Raw genomic sequence first — 22,579 nt, 5'->3', positions numbered from 1 at the left:
AAGGCATCGATTTATGTTTTTACATAAAATGGATAATCATGGAATTTGATTCCTGAAAGAGCAATGAGAAAAAGCATCCTTGAATACTATGAAATAATATGTACTTACCTACGGAATGTGTGTGCGGGTGGGGTGGGGGGCAGAGAGATGGGGCTAGGGTGCGAGGAAATTATTCTCACATGCTTGGGTGAGGTCAGAGGAGTGAACAGTTAAAATAGAATGACCATTTCCTTCCAGGTTCTTACTGAACATCCAATTTTACTATTGCTGGTTTTGGAGTGAATGAGATGACCAATGAACTCAGATAGGAAACTCATATATAATTAAGAGTCATATTGTACAAATAGGATCCTAACGGCATTTTAATTGCCAGTCTGTTTTCCACCAGGTTGAAACATGTTGGTAGCTGACTAAAGTGCCTTCACTTTCTTCCCCAGCAAAACAATTGCTTGTTAAAGCGGGGGAAGCACAGTCTCCGTGGCTGTGGACAGCCCTTTGACCCATGATCAACCCCTTCCAGGCAACATCCCACTGCCATCACCACTAAAACTTCCTCTCTGGCACCTACCTGTGAATTGCAAGGAGATTCCATCAAAAAATCCCCTGAACCTCATGCTACATGTACCAGATAAAAGTGCACCAATAACATTTAAAATAAGGTGAAGAATTTTAAATGCTTTTTGGATCTTAGACCAGTAAGTGTGTTTAACACTTTCTCACTTATAAGAATCAACCCCTAAATCTTGTAGCTCAGAAAAGGGTGGACATAAGAATATGCAACATTTGATATGATGTTCTGCATCGCAAAACGTATCTGTCCTCAGATTTGTAATGAGTCATACAAGAGATCTTCCAGTGGAGTAATAGATACAGCTGCAGAAAAGGCAATGGACATTGAGAAATGGGAAGCTTGCTGAGAGTTACCACTCTGCCATTGCTTTTGACTTCCTTTTTCCCTACCTTATGAGACCCATCCACCTACCAATCCCTGCAAGCTATTTACCTTTTGCCTGGGTTGATTGGTGAGTCAACAGCGTCCTGCAGACAGCAGCCACAGTTTCCTCAGTGACGTTGCTGAGTGGTAGAGCTGCTAGCCTCTGGCTTGTTGACAACTCCTAGGAGGCAGGGTTTCTGCCACCACCAGCCCCCGCCAGCTCAAATCTTGATTGCAGGGGAAGGCCATCAGTGACCCTACAACTGCCTGACTGGTGTTTCAGTAGACCTTCCTGATCAGATACACCACAAGTCTCTTGCTGGCTCTCCAGTCAACAGGCAAGGCCCCCAACTTCACAAGAAGATTCCCCCCTGAGAATCAAAGGTGCTTTTTGTCGATCCAGTTTTACCAGTTAATGATGTTTATCACTAGAAAAGCATGTAAGCAGCTATGGTAATTTATGGTGGTCTTAGCCACCCCAAAATTCCCAGTAAAAATGCAGTCAAGGTCATTAGCTGTCCATGAGTAGGGGTCTGCCTGAGAAACAATCTCTTGTTTTTATTTGGTTCAGCAAATGAGGAGCTTGCTGGGAGAAGCTTCATACATAAAATGATCATTGGAATCCTATGATATCAAAAAGACCCTATTGGCATTTCAACTGCAAGGTAACAGAAAAACACAAATAACAGACAAAGGCTGTTAGGGGGCTGAAGGGAAATCCTCAGGGATACATTTGAGGCAACTGCAAAAATTCAAGTGTAAGAGGGATTGTTGATAAAGCAGTTAGGTGCCAGCTAGAGTACGGTATACAATTCTGGTCACCGTATTTTAGACTGGCAAAATTTTCGGAGGGTACAAAAAGGGTTTCACAGGATGTTACCAGAGATGTGAGGCTTCAATTATGTAGAGAGACCCAATCAACATTCTCCATTCTCCTCAGAACAGAGAGGGAGAAGGGGAGATTGAACAGAGGTAACCAAAATTATGAGGAAATTATGAAAAAGTGGTTTGTCTGGCAAGGAGGTTGGTGACCAGAAGTCATACATTTAAAATGATTGGAAAAGGTCTAGAAGAGACAGAAAGGAGAAACTTTCACACAACAGTCATTAACACCTTGAATGTATTGTCTGAAAAATACTAGAAGGATGCCCCAGGACCTTGTAAAAAGGCAATTTTTGAGGAGGACAAATTTTTAAGGTTAAAGGCAAAAGCTATTTTTGGGACCAAATAGGGCAAATATTTCAAAAGGGTGTCACTGTAATATCTATGATTCTTTGAAAATAGATGTGAGAAAAGCTATTGGCAGCATTAGACTGTTTTATATTAGAGCAGAGATACAGCAGAGAGCAGGAGCATTGCTTGCTTTAATGAGATGAGAAGGACAGCTGGTATTGGAGCTACAAGGTGCCACATAAGAAAGTGATGGCCCCTCTGACTTACTGTGAGCAATGGCACTGGAAATCATTTGCTTCACAAAATGATGTTGTAAGTTGCTGGCAGCAAAATTTTTGCTATCAACAGGCAACAGATTTTCCGATAGGGGAATCTAGTATAGGCAGCAGCTCGTTCAGAAAATGATCATTATCTCTGCTTTTATGTTTCTCTCTACAAGAGGCAGAAGTTGAGATTAAAAAAACACAATATCCATCAGCAGCAGTAGCAGAGTATGAAGTTTCACTGGCAATCTGTGAAGACATTTTGAATTGATTCAGATTGTGACATCAGTTCTTGCTTTCCTAGTATAATAAAAGGATGTGCTACTGCAATCATAAGTCATTCAGGACTGATAGAGCAACCACATTTCTATGATTTAAGGAAAAGGAGAAACTATCACAGTGTTAGCTGACTTCATAAAATATAACGCTCTCTAAATTTTGTTAACTGTACAGACATAAGATATGGAGTGAGCTAACCTGGCACATGGAATTACATTAATCTACTTACTAGGTGGATGTCAGTTTTCCAAAACCCTGAACTTGTCAACAATGATAAATAGCAGGAATAATTTTGATGTATTTTGTGTTGTCATTCTACCTCTATGCCTATTTTTACCAACAAAAATAGAAATTGCTGGAGTATCTCAGCAGGTCCAACTGCATCTGTGGCGAGAAGGCAGAGTTACATTTCAGGTCCAATGATCTTTCTTCAGAACCTATTTATACTACTTGTTTTCATTTTTTTTTCAAATTAGCATGATTAACAAATGTCTCCTTAAATTCCAAGGTTCTATTACGAAAAGCCACCATCAGTCAGATGGTGTATTAGAGGTACTATGCACACGAAGGACATTTGTCCCACCAGCAGCAATGATGTGGATGTGCCGGTGTTAGACTGGGGTGGACAAAGTCAGAAGTCACACAACATCAGGTTAGAGTCCAACAAGGTTTATCTGAAATCATAAGGTTTTGTCTGGTGTAAGTCAGATACATTAGTTTCCTTCTAAAAGTTCAGGAATAGGTACTCACTGAAACTGTTGTGCAAGCTGTGGCAAAAGGAAATGCTATGAGAATTGCTGAAGGATGAAAAAGACAACCAGTGACCTTTTCTTGGGCTAATGTTGAAGTTCCTGCTGCCAGGGAGAAACAGATATTCTGACAGAAAAGAAAAGCAGCAGTAAATGTGGCCGATGGAAATGTAACTTGCCACTGGCTGAGTAGTACTTCCGTAACCCCACCATCAAACATCAACAAAATCCAATTCAACAGCACCACATAAATATAATCACAACAACCACAATGCTTCAAAAAAACAACACTACCACTTTCTCAGGGCAACTAGTGATAGGTAACAATACAGCTTTACTAATATTACAGATAAAGAATGGGTGGCACGGTGACTCAGTGGTTAGCACTGCTGCCTCACAGCACCAGGCACCCGGGTTTGATTCCACCCTTGGGTGATTGTCTGTGTGGAGTTTGCATGTTCTCCCCAAGTCTGCATGGGTTTCCTCTGGGTGCTCCGGTTTCTTTGCACAGCCCAAAGATGTATAGGCTGGGTGGATTGGCCATGCTAAATTGCCTGTAGTGTTCAGGGGTGTGTAAATTAGGTGGATTGGCCATGGGAAATGAAGGCTTACAGGGAAAGGATAGGGGGATGTGTCTCGGTGGATTCTCTTTGGAGGGGCATGTGGACTTATTGAGTCAAATGGCCTATTTCCACACTGTAGGGATTCTATGAAATGTCAGAATAAAAGCGAAAAATTAGATTGGCCAAAACAAGAGTTCATAGAGTTCAGTTCTGAGGAAGGGTCACCGGACCCGAAACATTAACTCTGTTTTTTCCTTCACAGATGCTGCCAGACCTGCTGAGCTTTTCCAGCAACTTTGTTTTTGTACAAGAGTTCATAGGCTGAATAAGACTTGACTTATACCTGCAAGATTCTGTGTAATAGGTTTGGAGTATAATTCAAAATGGAATTTTAGTAATGGCAGTGTGAGTGGCTAGAACAGGAAATATATGCAATGATGTTGAAATCTTGAATTGGCAGATTTTCTAAGATGAGTAAGAGCAATAAAAAGGGAACAGAGAATTTTCTTGTATAAGCTGAAGAACACTGAATCCAAAGACTAAATGCCACAATATATAGTGTGGGCAGATAACTGAAAGACTTATTCTAAAAAGGTCTTCAGAAGCACAGAAGACAATGATATTGAGAAGTCCCATTTTCACTGTTGATAGAATCACCCAAATGATATTAAATGTAACCTTGTCAATTCTGATAACATCTTGTCATCAGAATGTATATTTCCATTGCACAATGACATAACCCATAGTGATACTACTTGTTTCTGTTATTCTGATTCCATGTGAGAAATTTGGCATGGTGAATAAGTAGGGGATTATAGCAGAAACAGTTGAAAAAAAAAGGTCACAAACATTCAGATGGCAGAGACCCCTATTGTTGATAGTTGTGCCACAGTTATTTTACACGCTGCAGAGTTAACAGGCTATCCGGGGACAAAGTTCCAACTCATATACCAGATTGGTTAATATGAGGAGAGACTCGTTGGCAACTCTATTATCCCAGCAGCACCACGGGGAGCAGAAATACTGCTAGAATGGCACCAGATTGTACAGTCAAAGTGTGGAGAGGACAGGCTACAGGTACTTTAGACAGTTTCTCTCAGTACAGCCACAAGGAAGGCTTTGGACTGGAAAATACTGGGTGACAAGAAGGGTAGGGGTCAAATTTCAAAAGGGTGGGGTAGAGAGAGGGGAGGAAGGTGTTTGACCCAATTAAACAAGACAGCCTGACATTTGCTGCTACCCTTCCCACTCAAGTGGATTGACTTATAGTGACCCGCTTATCCCTGAACTCCTCCTACCAGCCAGGCAGAACCTGGCTCTCAAGCAGTGACAAATTACCCAGTTGAGGCCCATGTTAGAAATTTTCATTATTTTTATTCTTTCGTCAATTTTGTTTCAGAACAATGAACTAAGAATCGAAAATGACCTTTGGATTGTAGGCTGGTGTTTAAAAAAAAACAGAAAACAAGCAAGCTATTCAGCTGTCAGTCTGAAAAGGAGAGATCAAAGTTTTGAACTGGGGTTTGGACTGTGTTTTCCATGAGAAGGAGTTTGGCTGTTGATGCTATGGCATGAAGATTTGAAAGCTCCTTGCCTAACCTGGCATTAATCAGCTGTTGAAGTTCAGACACCGGAAACTAAGTTATAAGTATATGTGACTTCCTCACTAGTGAACTGAATAAAATGACACTGATTAACAGCTTCAGAAAAATCAACCAAAAAACAGTCAGATATGTCTGTGGAGAAACAGATCATGAAAACTACTTAAGTAATCTGGATAGTTTTGTTATTTTCTTTTATTTATCCCTTAACTATTTGTTTGACTGTCTTTTATCTGAATGGAGCCGAAAACAAAGGTTATTGGATTTAAATCTTAGACATCAGATTACTTTGTTGTTTAATTTTGCTCTGTTAAAGTCACTGTATTAAAAATGAATTGCTACAAATCGCTGTCTAGAGTTGATTATTCACAAGATGGTCATTTAAAGAATCTGGTTAGGGACGATTGGGGCCAATTTTGAGGGTCTTTGAAAGTTTTAATTTTGTTGTGTTGCGAACACAAGAGATAGAAAGGCTGATTTTGTTCAGCAGCCTGTTTCCATATGGTAACACACTCAACTGGAGTAATGACAGGCAAACCCTCTTAGGCCTTATCTTCCATCCTATAAAACTGCTGGCATGTGTGTGTGTGTTGGGGAGGGGGGCATGGAGAAGACAGTGGGTAGGACATCCAAAGACCTTTGTAGGCCCTTTCCCACTCGCATGCAGTCTTAAAATTCTGTCCATTTTTTTGTCAATAAAATCAAGACTAGGAACTCCTCCCATTTTTAGAGGCTGAAAGGGTAGACAAGGCTGGGAGAGGGATTTAAGGAGATGGCTGATAGTTGAAGAAAAAGCTAATGTTAACTTGAATTCAGGGATAATGCTAGATGAAGTGGATAGCTTTGACAAATTAGAACAAAGGAAATTGCCTGTATGAGCAAACACACTTAGGAGAAGGAGTAGCTTCTGTATTCAATGTGCCATCCATCATAATTGTTCTCCCACAAATAATGCAGGAACCATGGAATACTAAACAATGAACATATCTCAGCTGCTTCCTTGATAACCCCCACTGATGTTCAAGATGCTAGTACGATTTAAAGAATACTAAAGTCAAATCTCCCATGCCCAATACATTGCACCAAAGCAAACATTACCATCCAGTGAGTTCTATGTATCTTGGCTAGCTGATATTTCCCTTCTAAAACAAAAAATGATATAAGTGTTGTTCCATGAAAATATTGTATTTTCACTTGCTTGATACATGTTCATGTACTATAGACTGTCTTTACTGTAGATGTCTTCCTTCTGGCTCCAGTAACATGCAGTCATAGAGGTGTACAGCAAAGAAAAAGGCACTTGGGCCCAGAGTCTGTACTGGTCAAAAAACAAGCACTGAACTATTCTAATCCCTTTCATCTGTACTTGGCCCATAGCCTGCATGCCTTGGCAGTGCAGGTGCATAATTTCGTCATAATTTAGATACGATTTGCAGGTCATGGTGTAGCAGGAGGGGCAACTCTCTGGCAGCTTGTCTTGAGAAGACAAAGGATCAATCTCCTTTGACAAACCCAGTTATATGTGAAGAGGTCTAAATCAAGGCCCTGCTGTAATGTAATTAAACTGAAAAATCTCTGGTGTTGTTGTATTATTGATTCCTCACAAATTCTCTTCTGCATCAACACAATACAGCAAAATGGAAATCCTCAAAGCAATGAACGTGCTTTTGCTCTTTGTACAGCATGATATAAATACCAGCAGCCATGAATAATGTAGCAAATCATTTACAGAGATGAAAAATGCAGAATTGGAGATTCAAGGAGCACAACCAACTAATTCATGTACGAAGTATAACATGGAAAACTGTAAAAAGAAACTTACCTGTAACAAAAATCAGTTGTGGCTCAGATGGCAATATGCTCAAGTCTGAACTATCATTTTCCAGGTTCAAGCTCCACAGAGTTTGAGTGAACAAAATCAAGGCTGCCACTCCAGTGTAGTTGAGAACGAGTGTTTCACTGTTGGAAGTGTCATTTGAGATGACATATTAAAGGAGGTTCCGTCTGCCTGTTCAGACGGATGGAAAAAAAATTCCATAGCACTATTTTGCAAATGATCAGAGGAGTTCGCCTGATAGCCTGCCCAATATCTATCCCTCAATAAATGTCACCAAGAAAAAAAAAACTACAGATTATCTGGTCATTATCACATTGTTAACCACATTTTTAAATGTTGGCAGAATACATTGGTAAAGTTGACGCGACTAAATTATTCATGTTTTGTGTGCAGTCTCACGTGTTTACCTTTCATAGCTGAGCTGTGGCAGTCTGTCTTGTGGAACAAAGGACAAATCCAGCCATATGTGAAGGGGTTAAAATCCAGGTCCTGCCATATTAATAAGTGCATCTAAATTGAAATATCTCTGGTGTCCTTGTATCTGTATTTGTTGGTTCCTCAGAAATTCTTTTTCTGCAACTAAATCATCCTTGAAAGGGCAGCCTCATTCACACTCTTGAAAGCTATCACACTAAATTTCCAAAGGTGATCCATTTATGAGGTATTATACCAACTGCAAAGGTGCAGCTTTTGTGTCCTATTCATTACTTGGTTATACACAGCCATAGATCCAGTTTTCTGAGTTTCAATATTCTGTGGCAAGCCTTAGAAAATTGGGCATTTTAAATGTAATTGTCTTATTGACAGATGTGGGAGAATTTCATAGATTTCACTTCCCCTAAAACTACAATTGGCTGAAACTCTATTTTCAAATTATGCTGGACATCATTTAATAAGGCAATTAAATCATCACATCACCAACAAAATTAAATTATTTAACTTATCTTTATTAATGGCATATATTACATTTCTAAACTTGAAAATATATGACATGACTAATAAACATTATCCAAAAAGCTTTAAGGCAAAATGCTCAATTTATGCCTTTAACTTGCAAAATATCATAGAACCCCGTAGTGTGGAAGCAGGCTATTTGGCCTATCAAGTTCACACCTACCCTCTGAAGAGCATTATATTAAGAATATAATTGCAGTTATAATACAGATTTTAGTTCTAAACCAAGATTTGCATTTGACTGGTGCAAGCTGCCATGAGGAAATTAAACTGCCCCATCCACATTATTCCGGACTTAGGTAAAGAGAAACTGTCTAATCTGTATTTAATAGCATAGATGCCTGTTTTTCTCATGTTACTTCAAGAATGCAAACAGATTACAAGTTGTAGCCAGGAAGCTGGCAAAGATTTAATGGGGTTAATTCTTTAAAATTTTAAAGATTCGTTTTAAAAATTTCCCTTTTAATAGAGAAAAAATCACTCGTTTCGACATTAGTGCAATTTTAAATGTTACTACCAGTAGGCCATTGACATGATGATACATTATTAGTCTAGTTGTGCACATTTGCAGTGATTTAACACAGCAAAAGTCTAAGATGAATGTGAGTTGACAGTGGTAAAACTGTAGATTGAGACTAACCTTACCATTGTGTTTTGGTGTCTAAGCCATGGGACAAAACATATTTTGTAATAAACGTGAAAGGTAATTTGTTATATCTGTCTTCGTTTTTAAGACATAAGCCAAACATTAAGTATTCTGTTGATATATCATAAACAAATGCCCAATTTGTTTATTTAAGAGAGGATTAAGAAGGACTTTGGCAAAAGTAAAAAAAAATTCTAAAGACAAATGAGAAAAAGGTGCATTTGGCAAATGACAGAAGAATAATGCAACTAAACCTAGGAACAAAACTTTGCAATCACTACATGCACCGGTATACATAACAATTGAGTAAAAGTCATACATCAAATATACTATCCCTGACATAAACCCTAACTACAAAGAGCTGGTCAGAATTTTGCAGTGAGCAACTCAACTCCTGACTCCCCAAAGCCTCTCCACGATCTATAAGGCACAGGTCAGGAGTGTGATAAGAGTTTTCTCCATTTGCTTATGTGAGTGCAGCTCAAATAACCTATAAGAAACTTGACATCATCCAGGACTAAGTAGCCAATTTGACTGGGATCCCCATCCACCATCAATGCACTGTGGCAGAAATGTGAACTACAAACAAACAAGGTGCACTGCAGCAACTCAGCACATTCCAATCCCGCAAACTATCCCTAATATGACAATAATGTTACAGATGCATGGAAACACTGACACATGCAAATTCCCCACCAAGTTACCCTCCATCCTGACTTGAAACTACAATCGCTATTCTTTCACTGTTGCATGGCCAGGTCTTCGAATTCTTGTCTTAATGACTCTGGGGCTGTACCTACACCGCATTGAAATGCAGCATTTCAATCTCACCTTCTTAAGGAAAATTAGGGGTGGGCAATAAATAAACACTCAACCAGCCAGCCCACACTCCATGAACAAATAATAAATAACAAAACCACCTATGAGAGTTTACAGATTATTCAGCATTAATGTTCCTTCTCCTGTGTATCACCATTTTGTGTAGTAGTCTTGGATGCCACGATGGATTTATTAGATCTACATGCCCCAAGAATTAAGAGATTCATTTGCAATCAAATCATTGCTTTTTATGGCTAATGGAAATGTTGACATTATTAAAAATAATAAATGTTATCATCTTTGCCAATATTAAAAAAGAATAGTAGCTCAGTGGATGTTGATTTTTGGTCGTTCAGGGTAGTAGGCAGGGAAGTGGAATTGAGGCAGAAGATCAATCATGATCATATTAAATAGGGGAACAGGTTCAAGGAGCTATGTAGTCTACTCCTGCTCCTATTTCTTATGGTCCTACAAATCTACTGGAACATGAAATTGGTTTGATAGTGGACCAAATGACCAAAACCACAACCCGGATTTTGTTTAACAATGGTGATCTTGCTTTAATTACAGTTTTAAAAAAAATCCCAATACACAATACCAAGTCTGTGATTGATCAAATAAAAATACAAATAAAAAAAACTTAGTTCTGGTTTAAGTACACCGAAACCATTTTATTACTCAAATCATTAAAGACTCCAGTTCTAAGTACTTTTTACATTTTCTTCTCTTTCAGTATTATAAAAATTAAATTCCTTGTTATAAATCAGCAACATGAAGCAGCACATACAGTCTGTCCAGAAACACACCAGGAAAGGGAGTTTCTATGGTGTACTGGAATTTTTAGAAAGTTTTCCTTTTCATGATAATTTACTGCAATTCTTCTATTCTTTCAGCTGTATAATTGCATCTGTGCAGCCAGTATCTGCTCTGATTTTCATTTAGATCAACAGCAGAGTCAGAACTCTGCACTCCAAGAGCAGCAAGATAAAGAACTGTGTAGCTCTAAGTAAATCTCTCTGTGCAAAACAGTTAAAATAGTTAACAACTGTTTACTGTTATTCAAAAGGCTAAATTGGATTGTTTATCCCTTTGGAAGTTCCATTTGAAATCAATTGTTCCTAAAAATAAAATCCACTGTTCTTTGTTTTGTCTACTATCTAAATTTGGGATATTCCTGTTTTAGAGCAGAATTAATTGTGTGTTTTGCAGTCAACCTGGTCATATGTGAGGCTTTTATTCCAAAAACAAGTATGATACAAAACAGAGGAGCCTCTGTGTGTGTGCTTTTCTCTCTCTGTATATAATTGTAAATTGTAATCCATTTTGGCAAGCAAGAATAGTCCCCTCCTCCACTAAAACAGTGTGCAATCTACAGCAAAATGTGTTCAGTTCTTGTTTCAGATGCTTTCCTAACTGATGGTCGATCACAGTCCTTGAACACTATATCCTTGAAATCCTTGAACTGGATGCCCAGTCTCATTAATTCAGTTTTCTAATCATCAGGATTGGGATTTTTTAGAAAATGGAAACCTTTGAACCATGTCACCTATTTCCTGATAAAGTAACAAGTTTGTACATGTTAAAATCCTGCAAATGCTGGCACTCAAAATATTAAACCCATTTCTAAGAATTATAGGTTCTAGATATAAGCATGAACAGATACTTCACGTAATCATATCCTTGGGTAAAATTCATAATCAGGTCTCGGGAAGCCAACTACAACAGTCTAATTATTGATGTTTTCCTAAGGTGTTGGGGCAAAACAAAGTTGCTTAAATTCTCTTAAGAAAGGTTCCAGGTTTTTCACTTGAAAATAAACTTAAGTTTCCTAGGAACAACAGATATTCTGGGGTAAAGATATCCACATCTGTTTACAACAGAAATGACAAAGTTGTTCTCACACCTCCATAACATTTTGGACATTATTCATTCCTCCTGCCTTTGATTGGAGACTGAAGCTTGACTGTATGGTTATAAACATGCTTTTAAACTGGGAATCACTGGACAGTAAAAGAGATAAAAGTATTTCATTCCCACCCCAAAAATCACCAACATTACAACCTTCAATTAAGAACAGACTGGAAAAATCAACCTTCACTTTCAATGTACTTATGGCACAACTCCAAACTGGGTACAAGGTCACTGACAAGATTGAGAAACTAAATTTTGTATCAGTTACCTAACGCTAATGCATCTCTCAGCCTGGATATAAAGGGCAAAGTTACATAGCAACTGAGAATGAGCTAAAATAACCAAAAGACTGAAACCATTACAGCAGAAATCCTGTAATCGTGAGGACTAAAGTCTGGCAATTTCAGTTAATATTTGCCTTATTATATAACGTAGAAAGAAATATTTAAATATTTTTGTATCGTATTTTTCCAATGACAGTATGAATAGATGTTTTCCTTGAGTGCTACACCCGAAGTATTCATGTGCAGTTTTTTTTTAAAGTGTTTAAAATTTCATTCGATCTACAGCAAAGAAGGAATATTCTTTCGATATTTATTGCTCAAATGTCTAATTTTCCCCACAATGTTAATTCCCACAAAATGTAAACAAATAATAAAGAATGCCAGCTTCTGACTTTTAAGATTCAAATGTACATTATTCACAAAGTCATACAGCACGGAAACAGGCCCTTCAGTCTAACACGTGCCAACCAGATTTCCCCAAACTAAACTAGTCCCATTTGTCTGCTTATGGCCCATATCCCTCTAAACCTTTCCTATCCAAGTACCTGTCCAAATGACTTTTAAATGATGCAACTATACCTGCAACCACAACTTCTGTTAGTACATTCCATATACGCACCACCCTCTGTGGGAAAAATTGCCCCTCAGGTCCCTGTTAAATCTGTCCCCTCCCACCTGAAAACTATGACCTCTAGATTTCAATTATCCTACCCTATAGGAAAAAGACGTTTGCTCTTCACCTTACCTATGCTTCTCATGATTTTATAAATTTCTATAAATCGTCAACCCTCAACCTCCTATACTTCAGGGAAAATATCCCAGCATATCCAGCCTCCCTTTATAACTCAAGCCCTCTAGTCCCAGTAACATCCTTCCAAATCTTTTCTGCACCCTTTCCAGTTTAATGCCAAAATCCTTCCTATAGCAGGGCAACCAGAACTGAACACAGTACCCCAAAAGTGGCCCTACCAATGTCCTGTACAGCTGTAACATAATATCCCAATTCCTATATTCAATACTCTGACCAATGAAGGCAAGCATGACAAATGTCTTTTTCACCACTGTCTACATGACGGCACTTTCAAGGGACTTTGCTCCTGAACACCTAGGTGTCTCTGTTTGACAACACTCCCCAGGGCCCAAACATGAATTGTGTAAGGCCTGCCCTATTCAAACAAGAATAAGTGTTCTCCTGATGTTCTGGCCAACATTTACCCCTCAACCAACACTTTGAAGAACAGACCATCTGTATTTTTGTTTTGTTGCTAACTATGGGAGATGGTGTATACAATGACTGTCATGCTTCCTACATCAAAATATTTCAATCACTGACTGTTTGGAACTTTGAGATATCATGCTGGAACAAAAGCTGACATATAATTCTGGCTTTTTCTCCCTCACCTAGGTTAAAACTATAAGATGTAAGAGGAGCAGAATATCAGACAGCCCTGCCATTTATGATTATGGTTCATCTTGAACTCCCAGTTTCCTGCCTAATCCCTGTGCTATAATTCCTTTGAAGGCAAAAGTCTATCAATTTTAACCTTAAATATACTCAGCACCTGAGCATTCACAGCTCCCTGGAGCAGAGAATTCCAAAGTTTTCCAACTCTGAGTGAAAGAATTTCTCTTCAGATCAATACCTCCAAATATACCTCTTATCCTGAGACATTGTACTGGTCCAGTTTACACACCCATCTCTTTTCTGAGGTCTACCCTCTTCTCCCACCATTCTAGCTGGTGAACCTTCCTTACTTTCCCAACCTCCTCTCCCCCCTCACCCCCGACAATGCAAGTTTACTCTGAAAAATAGTCCAGATAAAGTATTCTAACAAAAATAGAAATTGCTGGAGAAATTCAGCAGGTCTGCCAGCATCTGCGGAGCGAAAGTAGAGTTAATGTTTTGGGTCCAATGACCCTTTTTCAAAACTAAAGGAGTGAACTGAACATTAACTCAGCTTTTTCTGCACAGGTGCTGCTAGACCTCCTGAGTTTCTCGGCAATTTCTGCTTTTTGTTTCAGATTTCAAGCATCAGCAGTTGTTTGTTTTGTTTATCTAAATCTATTTTACACAGGTTATATAGCTCAGTAACCAGTAATCATTGGTGTTTTAGCCATCCTGAAATATGGTTGACTATTTAACAACTGAGGGTACGCTTCAAAAAGGTGGTAGCATATCCAGAGAATTTGAGAGATGGCATATAAACATTAACATATTTAAGGAAGCCAGAAGATCTTTTTGACAGTGATGCAAGTTAGTTCCTGAAGTAAAACTTAACTGAGATTAGGAAAAAGACACATAATTGAGAGATTTGTAGTCGCTGTCGGCCAGAACTAACGCTTTGTGCAGTTAGTTAAGGGAAGGGATTTATATCCACGTACAAAATTTCTTTACCATAAAAAGAAACACAGTCAGTTTTTAAAAGGCTAACTATCATGGCACAATACTAGTAATGTAGCAGAAAACACTGATGCCATATCAATGTGCACACATCGCTGTTTATTTCGATGAACAGCACGAACCGCCTATATAATCAGTGGCGCCCTCTGGTCAAAACCTGGCGATAATACAAACATGTTATTTTCGTTTCAGGTTTCACAGCATTTATTGAATTCTGAAAAAAAGAGTGCTCGGCGCTGTAGCAATAATAAAGCAGCACACAATGATCACGTCAAATGTTGAGTTCTTTTATCACAACTAATTCCAACAGAACTATGTTTTAACAGATGGAAATACATTAACGTCCACGATTCGTAAATATATAGAAAGATCTCTGACAATGACACACCGAGAATAATAAAATTGAACCTAGTCAAATATTTAATCACGATCGTAATCACAAAGTGATCCTCAAAGATTAATCAGAGATTATGACATAGGTAGACGAGCGTTTATGATGTGATCTTAATATGAAAATATAAAAACACAGCTACATCACTATAAAACAATTAATAGTATTTTCTGGTTGTTATTGATTCCAATTGCTAGAATTGTGAGTAACATTTATACATGCACAATTGCTAATGGATGGCTAATTTTGCGGCGTTAATTTTACTACACGCATTTTACAAACGTGAGGGAGAACTGCATTTGTGGTGTATACAATGCAAGATTTCTGAATAATCAGCGTGGCTATTACAAATGTAATACTTTAACTCCGCCTAGAAATACCGCTTAAGTTATTCTATTTCATCTTGATGCATCATTTAGTAAATGATTTTTTTTGGTGTGTTTTGAAATTTACTGACAGCAGATTGGAATGAGGCATCTGCTATCCCTGAAGTCCTTTCCAGCACAAATTACAAAGGTTTCTTAGTGCCCTGTCTGTGAACCTATTTTTGCATCGGATGTCATTTCCTGCTAGATTTAAACTACAGCGTGGGTATTCCAAATGTAAAAAGAAAATAAGTTTCAAGCAATCATTGATAAGCAGCAGATCAGTTATCCGGAAACATGCCTGCATTTTCCGAAGTACCTTATGTAGACAGAAAAGCTAGAGAGGCAGCTAACATTTTCTCTAAATCTTCCAACTGCTCCCCAATTCTATTCTTGTATTGCACTCCTCCTACTTGCGGAATAATCGGCCTCTTGAGCGCAGTGCTGTCAATGCTACATTTCATGGTGAAGAGCTTTCGTACCTCACTTTGAAAATTCCTTTGGGCGTTTGATGCAGCAAGTAAAAATGCCCAGTGGCCATACTGTATGAAGAGTATGATCACTCAAAATCCTCAATTGTATCAGACATTTCTATAGTAAACTGAAATCAAGGAACATTCACGGGGGCAATAAAAACAGTTGCGCATGAAACCAAAGACTACAGCATCTGAAGGATTTTGCCTGGTTATGGGTATTCACACCCCTTTATGTTTGACACAGAGGTGCAAGTTTAGAGAGATCTATATTTGATGTATTCGGAGAACTGCATTGACCTGCTACGCATTTGAACATAATTTGTTGCTATTGACTTTTAAGGATATCATCGGATTATGTTTCGCGTGGAATTCACAAAACAAATAATCGTGACCTTGTTCTGGGAGTTGCACTTTAATACAATATCAAGGGAATTCTGCACGCGTTCAGAGGAATCAATCTGCTCACATACCAATACACAAGCACAACACTGAATGTATTTCAAGTTCCTTGTCAGTGATCATATTCGTAGGGAATATTCCGCGATTGTAACTGACTACTAATGTATTATATAAATCTTCCCGTTTTGAGCTAGCAAATCAAATCTTGCCAATCATAACAGACATTGCTTTAAGAACTGTTAACATATATAATTCGGAAATCTGCTTGGAGTTAAGCACGTACATCGTTACATTAGAGTAACAGTTACTTCATGCAGTCTTTAACAAATTTACTCCAGAAGCTCTCTCAATATCAACAAGAAAGATTTTTGTACGTATAATTCCCAAACTCCCCGTGTCTTTATTCCCCCAAATAACTAATACTTCAACTTATAATTATCAACCAAGTCCTTATATTAAGGGACTTCAACTATTCACGCTTTTAATCCATGTATCTATGTTTGTTTTAACCCATTAATCACTGTAGCACAATACATAATGCATGCCAGAAATGACGACTTTTTGTGTTAATTCAATATTTGAAAATATCAAATTGGAATCTAAGCATTACTCATCATCCTTGGTAGTGTAACAAAACATTCCCTTGAAACATTTTCACTTCCAAAAAAGTTGCGTTTTTTTTATTTTTTAAAAAAAGACGAGTTATGCACGTTTCTAAAAATGCAGTTAACCTGCTGGAAACGGTGGGACATTCTTGGAACGCGTCTCGAGTTTTGAGCCACGAAATCCACACTAAGGTGTCGCTTTTAGATTATTACTTCGATCTTTGTCAGTGCACAAACCTGTGATTTGCTCTTTTCACCACGAGGAACGAAAGGTCTATTTGCTCTTTTCGACCATGAAAGCAGAGAAACGTTGCTTTATTATCTGGTGCGTTACTAAGCCTTCTATTAGCGTGCTTCTGATTATCTGATCCTGGGTTTGTTTGCAGGATGCTTATTTGCTCTAGGGTTCTTCCTCCTTTTTTTTGGAGGCACGCAACTGCGAATCATAATCTATGGTTGAATTACGGTAGAAAATTACATGCATCTTGTACCGATTAATTGCCTTCCAGCTAATCGCTTCCTAGTGAAAACCGAGGTGCATCTTCATGACCAGATTGGACAATCATGCAGTTAGCATTCCACTTGGTCATTTCCCCATGCTGATATTTGCGTTAGGCACGGTACTCTGGTTCATTCATTCACTGACTCCAAGATGCCAAATTTTAAAGTGAAAGTGAAATCCTCACACGATTCCTGTTTCAATTGTTATTTCAGCCAGCATTGATGTCATTTCATACTGCACCGACATTCCGGTTTACTGAGAATAGCTTTACGCAACATTGCACGGCTTGGGGGAAAAACTGAGACTTTTTTATAAATTTGAAAAAAAGCCCGATCTGAAACAAGCAATCTCAATCAACATGCGCATGGTGCATTGTCTTCATCCAATGCATCAGCCACTTACCTTTGGAGGTGAAGCTGTGGTTAAAAAAAGCAAAACCTGCTGATAATGTTCTTTACTAGATCCGTAATCAGCGGCGTCCTACCATTCGAGTTCAAAGCGGGTAGTTCACAGTGTTTGATGCAGATCCACTCGGTCTGGATGTATGATGTGCAACAAGGCTCGCGTCAGCTCTGGCTGATGGGGGTAGCTGCTAAGGCAGGAAGGAGTCTGAGCGCCAGCCCCCGTGCATCATACACTCCATATATTTGCTTTATTTGAGGAGTAGTAACGTGGTTAGTTGATGTCATATGGTCTGAGTCTGCGCGACTAAAAGCAGCCCGCCTACCGTGCAGGATGTGCTGCCGACAGAAGCTGCTCACTTCTCAGCTCTCGGTGTGACACCAAATGTTCACTACCTGATGCGGTCAAGAGGGAAATATCTTACAATACTAACCTCGCCACACAACTTCCCTTTCATTGCTTCCACTGGCATTATCTCGGCACAAACATCGAACCCCTTTAACGTCTAGGATTCCACCATTACATTCATTTGCAACTGAACTGATACTTTTGACAGCTACATCAATTCCCCGACCTTGCGCGTTCAGATACAGTTCTGTTGACAACATCAAAACATTCACAGAGGAATTGCTAGGACGATGATAGCTAAGCAAGAAATGTCAAGGAAATGAGCTAGATTGATTTCTCCGGTTCAAACGACTTGGGCAAGGAACGAGGGCACGCGATTTTCACATTCATACGATGTTTTCGTTAAAAAATAATCGTGGCTTGAACACTTTTCCATTGGATAAGTGCGACTCAACCAATCTTGGTATGTTGCATAATAGTTGAACATTCCAGTCACGTCCATTCTGCTGCTCTTCGGTGCCAGTGCTATAAGGGACCACATTTTGTTTGTTATTATGGTGCAAAACATTACATTGAAATTATCCTGAATTCAATTGCCGTTTAGAATATCCTTAATGCAAGTCTGCATATATCTCAGAATTACTGTTAGATAATGATGGAATTAAGGTATTTAATTTCCAAAATCCAAATAATTCGGCTTTCAAATCGCTACTTAGAAAATTTAAGCATCAGCAAAATCGAATGTCATGTTCACAACAACATTTACAAATGAAGCAAAGGAGCTGATTATTGGGCTTAACACATCAGTTTCCACATTATACCATATCAGCATGAGGTAAAAAAATAGTTTGTGGGACCTTAAGCGTTTAAAATATTATTTGCAGTAACTTTGCTTTTGAGGATGAATAATGATGTTTTCTTTCCATATTTTTCACAGTGAATGGCAAAAAAATGGCTGTTTTATATAAACAACCATTGGGACAAACTGGATTGTTTGTATTTTCAGTGACGTTTTCATGCATTTATTTTCTAAATTTTATTCTGACAACACTTCACATCCGACTTCGAAACGTATTCACATTTGTTTTTCTATTGCCTGTTATTTATGACAACATAAAACTTGTATTGTGCAATAGAATAAGCATTCAGAAAGGACAGTTCTCCAAGGTTTCAGGGATTATTTTTCAGTGGAGCGTCAATAACCACTCGCAGTTACCGATCCGAACAAGCGTTTTCACGAGGCTTTCGATACTGAGTTCACGTAATATTTCCTTTAACTCATTAACCCTTTCCCACATCAATCATTTTCCATTAATGAGAAACTGCTTCTGAAAGCTTACCAATCTCCAATTAAGGCAGACGTAGCCAATGGGGTTGACTAAAAGTGCATAGAAAAGATTCTCACATTTCATTTAATTCACTCATGGGATGGGGTGTTAATGGCTGGCCAGCATTTATTGTGCATTCTTAGTTGCCCTGGAGAAGGTGGTGGTGAGTTGCCTTCTTGAACCTCTGTAATCCATGTGCTGTAGTTTGATCCACAATGCTATTGGGGAGAGAATGTCAGAATTTTGACTCAATGATACTGAAGAAAATTTTTCTAAGTCAGGATGCTGAATGGCTTAGAAGAGAACTTGCAGTTGGTGGTGTTCCCATGTATCTGTTGACCTTGTCTTTTTAGAAGGTAGTGGTTGTGAGTTTTGAAGGTGCTACCTCAGGAGCGTTGAAGAATTTCTGCAGGGCATTTTGCAGCTGATGCACTCTACTGCTACTGAGCATTGGTGGTGGAGGGAGTGAATGTTTATGGATGTGGTGCCACTCAAGTGGGCTGCTTTGCCCTAGCTGGTGTCAAGTTACCTGAGTGTTATTGGAGCAACACTCATTCAGGTAACTGGGGACTCTTGCATCACACTCCTTACTTGTGCCTTGTAGCTGGTATGCAGGCTTTGGGGAATTAGGAGCAGAGTTACTTGCCAAAAGACTGCTAGCCTCTGACTTTCTATTGTAGCGACTGTATTGATTGAGCAAATCAATTTCAGTTTCTGGTCAATAGCAACTCCCAAGATGGTGAATGTCAAGGTAAGTTAGTTAAATTCTCGCTGAGCAAGTGTTGCTTGATAGCACTGTTGATGACACCTTCAATCACTTTGCTCATGGGGTAGTGATTGTTGTGTTGGATTGGTCCTGCTTTTTGAGTACAGGAACAGGGCATGTCTGAGAAACTTTCCACATTGTCAGATAGCTGTTAGTGTTTTAGCTGTACTGGAACAATTTGGCTAAGGATGTAGTAAGTTCTGGAGCACAAATCTTAAGTACTACTGATGGAATGTTGTCAGGGCCCATCACCTTTGCAGTTTCCAATACCTCAAACCATTTCTTGATGTCATGTGAAGTGAATTAACTTGGCTGAAGACTGGCATTTGTAACACTGGGGATTTCTGGAGGAGTTTGAAATGGATTATCTGCATGGCACTTCTGGCTGGAGACTGAGAATGCTTCAGCCTTATCTTTTGCACTGATGTGCTCAACTCCCCTATCATTGAGTGTTCCAGCAAAGCCCAACACAAGCTGGAGGAACAACACCTCATTTTCCGCTTGGGGACCCTACAGCCCTCCAGACTCAATATTGAGTTCAATAATTTCAGGGTCTAAACTCTCCCATGTCCCAGCCCCCCATCCCACACACCAGGCTTTGTTACCACATAGCCTGCCATTACACACCTCCTGTTGTTAATCACTAACAGTCCCCATTAACAACTATTCACCCTCCCAGCCTGATTGTTAGCAACACCTTTGTCTGTCCAACTGTCTTTCTCTCTCTCTTCGGGCTCTATCCTAACGTTTACTCCCTACTCCACCTACCTACCTAGTTTCTGCATATAAACTGATGTTTTCCTGGCCGTTCTGAGGAAGGGTCACCGGACCCGAAACGTTAACTCTGTTTTCTCCTTCACAGATGCTGCCAGACCTGCTGAGCTTTTCTAACAACTTTGTTTTTATTTTCCCTCTTGTTGGTTTCCTCACCATCTGCTGAAGTCTGAAGCTACAGCTGTATCCTTTCAGACTCGACCAGCTTGATCAGTACTGGTGCTGTTAAGCCATTCCTGGTGGTGGACATTGAAGTCCCCCACCTAGATTACATTCTGTGCTTGTCACCTTTGGTGTTTTGTCCAAGTGATCAACTTGGAGGAGTATTGACTCATCAGTTGAGCATCGTTGCTTTGTGGTAACCAACAGGAGGTTTCCTTACCTGTGTTTGACCTGATGCTGTGAGACTTCACAGTTTTCAGAGGCAATGTTGAAGTCTCTTCAAGTAGCTCGCTCCTGATTGGTATACCATTGTGCTGCCACCTCTGCTGTGCCTGCCCTGCTCTTAGAACAAGACATACCCAAGGATGATGATGGTGGTGTCCAGGACATTGTTTATAAGGCATGATTCCATAAGCATGGTTATGTTAGGCTGTTGCTTGACTAGTCTGTGAGACCGGTCTCCTGATTTTGGTACTAGCTCCCAGATGATAGTAAGTGGGATTTTGCAGGATTGACAGAGTTGTGTTTTCCGTTTCAGTGCCTTAGTCGATGCCAGGTGCTCTGTCCAGTTTAATTGCTTTTCTTAAGGCCTTTTAGTGGTTGATATAACTGAGTGGCTAGCTAGACCATTTCAGACGGTAGTTAAGAGTCAACCACATTGCTGTAGGTCTGAAGTCTCATTTAGGTCAGACCAGGCAAGGATAGCAGATTTCCTTCCCTGGAGGATATTAGTGAACCAAAGGGTTCATGGTCATCATTAGACTATTAATTCCAGATTTTTAAAATTGAATTCAAATTCCAACATCTGCCATGATGGGACTTGAACCCAGGTTCCTAGAATATTATCGGACTCTCTGGATTACTAATCCAGTGATAATAACTTTGCCATGCCACAAACAATTTCCTGGTTCCAGAGCAAAATGCTATCACACCATGTGAAGGAGGTTGTCTTACATTGCTTGTGAATTACGTACTTGAATACACAGTTATTATGCTGTATTTGAGTTTTCTGCTCCTGAAAACCCTCACGAATGATGAATTTGCGAGTGTGGTGCTTAATAACTTGGTAAAAATAGTTATGTGCCCAGACCCCAAGATTATGACATTTCACTTTTTATTTTAGGGGTTTTTGGGTCAAAATAATAAACAGTAAAATATCTGAAATAAAAGTTAATATTAATAGAATAAAATATTTTTTAAAAAATGGTAGTGTTCACCAATAAAGACAAGAAGTTCTACGTACCAGGGCTAGGGGCTGTTGGGGGAGGTTATGGGTGTTTACTGAATGTGGAAGGGGAAGGACAGTGCAGATCTGCCTCCCTACAGGCCACTTTCCCCAATGATATGTCGCCCTTCTCTGTCTCCATTTGGCAGATGTTCTCAATGCTTTCCTTTCAAACCTGTTCATTCTCTCAAGCACCTATGCTGTTGCTTGTGGAGGGTTGAGGTGAAGAGCTGCATACTGGAACAGGTCAGAGGAATTGTCAGCATTGTTTGTTGTGCCTGCCGCCAGATATCCTTTGGAGGTGCTCAACGCTTGCCGCCTCAATCGCCCTCTTGAATTTGCAGATCGTGTTGATGCGTTTAAGCAGAGATGACCGCTTCGCTGAAATAAGAGGATTGACCTTGGGGAGATAGTCAATGTCA

At 39.3% G+C, this 22,579-nt stretch overlaps 1 protein-coding gene across 2 annotated transcripts in view; it reads right to left on the bottom strand.

The window, feature by feature from the left end:
- The window catches only part of LOC109936085 (visinin-like protein 1), a 118,647-nt gene extending 100,845 nt beyond the window's left edge, over nt 1-17,802 (bottom strand). Inside the window, exon 1 of one of the 2 annotated variants that reach the window (XM_048597410.1) lies at nt 17,555-17,802. The gene's annotated coding sequence lies outside the window, so the exon portion shown is untranslated. Of the gene's footprint in view, nt 1-16,887; nt 16,981-17,554 lie in introns of those variants that run through there. The other variant, XM_048597411.1, reaches the window with a different exon arrangement.
- Between the last annotated feature and the right edge of the window lie 4,777 nt (nt 17,803-22,579).

Source organism: Rhincodon typus, chromosome 5 (assembly GCF_021869965.1).
Source record: "Rhincodon typus isolate 14 chromosome 5, sRhiTyp1.1, whole genome shotgun sequence".
In the NCBI taxonomy this organism is placed as follows: domain Eukaryota; kingdom Metazoa; phylum Chordata; class Chondrichthyes; order Orectolobiformes; family Rhincodontidae; genus Rhincodon; species Rhincodon typus.
The sequence above is the reverse complement of the archived record's forward strand: the minus strand, read 5'-3'. Positions and strand labels throughout refer to the sequence as shown.